The sequence below is a fragment of the Ctenopharyngodon idella genome, chromosome 1 (assembly GCF_019924925.1).
Source record: "Ctenopharyngodon idella isolate HZGC_01 chromosome 1, HZGC01, whole genome shotgun sequence".
Classification (NCBI taxonomy): Eukaryota; Metazoa; Chordata; class Actinopteri; order Cypriniformes; family Xenocyprididae; genus Ctenopharyngodon; species Ctenopharyngodon idella.
Window position 1 is genome coordinate 3608521 of NC_067220.1, and position 2202 is coordinate 3610722.

Here is a 2202-nt window from a genome sequence, read left to right on the forward strand (position 1 = left end):
CGAGAGCAGAGAGGATTGTTGTCCAGTCTGGACGATCCACCGCTGACTTCAGCATGAGCAGCTGACATTCCGAAGCCTCCGGCCGCCTCGCCCTCAAGCCCGTCGGTGTCTACGGACAAGATGGCCGTTCTGCCAGTGTCACACCCAGCTGCAGCTCATTACCTGGACTATTTAAGCCTCTCACTTCCTCACACTCAGGGCGAGGTCTTGTATACTACGGTTGCATTTCTGAGCGTTTGTCATTGTTTGCCTGCCTGTTGTTGACCCTGTTTGTTTTCCTTGCACGATTCTCTGCTGCCTGCCCTTTGGACTATTTGCTCTGTCTTGGACTTATAATTGATATCTGCCCGCCCTGACCTATCGCCTGTTCTACGACTACGATTCTGTCTGCTCTCTGCTGTACCTGTCTGCTGTTGTTCTACCATTGCTTGTCTGACTACGAACATTGTTTATTAAAGCATGCACATGGATTCTACGTCGTGTCCCGACTCGTTACAACTAGGTTCCTGACTGGGTACCATTTGTGTTGTTGAGCCTAGATGAGCAATGATGCAGATGAAACAAGTCCCCTCAGAATGCAAACACTTTCAAAAATGGAAGGTTTTGTCTGAAATGTTTCAATTGGATGTTCATCTAACATTTTTTTAAATGTTACTACTTGTTTCAGAACGTACAGAGAACATTCAGAAGTAACATTCCTATAATGTTTGAAGAATGATAAAATGGAACGCTCCCTTCATGTTATGCAATACAGACTCAGAGACCGAGAATGTCGTAAAAGGTTCTTTATTTTGCAGCAATGAGCGTTATGGCAGGAAAAAGGTGAGTAGACTGTGCAATGATAGTTTTTGTAGAACTGAGATGGATGATAATGAAATGTCTTTTCTTTACAGATGTCGGAGATTGTGTATGGCTGAATCAGACGGATGGCAGAAGCGCACCTCGCTGGCAGGTAAGTAAGGAGCACACATACATGAAGGACTTGGACACATGAGGGGAATCAGACACTGGAGAATCTTGCAGGAGAATAACGTTGGAGAATAGTCAGGTAAGTAGTCCACAATGTATTAAAGAGAATTTTGTATAAACCTATATAGTGAACCTGTCTTCTTGCATGCTAAACGTGAATTACACTGTCATGTGTAATGAAAGTCTGTCAAAAGTCTACTGGATGATGCAGAATGCAATGTAAAAAAACAGACTTTTGCTGACAAATAAATGGGAATATTTGTGTGCGGGCAACATGGAGAAAAAAGTTACACTGAGTTAAGATGTATATGATTTGTTAAAGAAGTGTATTGGCGCTTTAAGAGTAAATACTTGTTCTCACAAACGCGTTTCGCCCGCTCCGTTCACTTCCTTCTGAGCCGAGAGGAATTTGTCTTGTGGCTCATCGAGCCATCAAATGGTAATATTACGATATTTGATGATATATTTTGAATCGAAGCCGTTTCTTGCTTGTTAAACATACTACTTTGCGACGTGGGATTATGAAAATGTATTTATGAATGATTGCGATTGTGACTGGCTGATTGAATCTGGCTTTGGCAGAAGCCAAGAGAATATTACTTGCCGGACTGCATTGTGCCAAATGTAAAGTTTGGAGTGGTTTACCCTTACCTGTAGTCAAAGGAACACTTAATGCTTCATAATGCTATGCCTCCAACTTTGTGGGAATAGTTTGGGGAAGGCCCTTTTCTATTCCAGCATGACTGTGCCCCAGTGCACAAAGCATGGTCCATAAAGATATGGTTGGATGAGTTTGATGTGGAAGAACTTGACTGCCCCTCACAAAGCCCTGACCTCAACCCCATCCAACACCTTTGGGATGAACTGGAACAGAGATTGTGAGCCAGACCTTCTCGTCCAACATCAGTGTCTGACCTCACAACTACTCTACTGGACGAATGGGCAAAAATTCCAACAGGAACTCTTCAAAATCTTGTGGAAAGCCTCTCCAGAAGAGAGGAAGCTGTTATAGAGGGGGGTCACCTCCATGTCAGTGTTTATGTATTTAGAATGTCATTACAGTCCCTGTTGGTGTAATGGTCAGGTGTCCCAATACATTTGTACATATAGTGTATATAGGGTTGTATTTATAGGGAAAATATATTGGTTTGAGCATTTGCAATGCCACCGAATTCCCCATTTAGCCTTTCTGATGTCTATTGTGGAGATAAATAAATCTACTTTGACACACAA

At 42.6% G+C, this 2202-nt stretch overlaps 1 protein-coding gene across 1 annotated transcript in view; it reads left to right on the forward strand.

The window, feature by feature from the left end:
- Positions 1 to 2202, forward strand: part of LOC127518316 (microfibril-associated glycoprotein 4-like) — a 43039-nt gene that overhangs the window by 21407 nt on the left and 19430 nt on the right. The gene's annotated exons all lie outside the window — the stretch shown is intronic.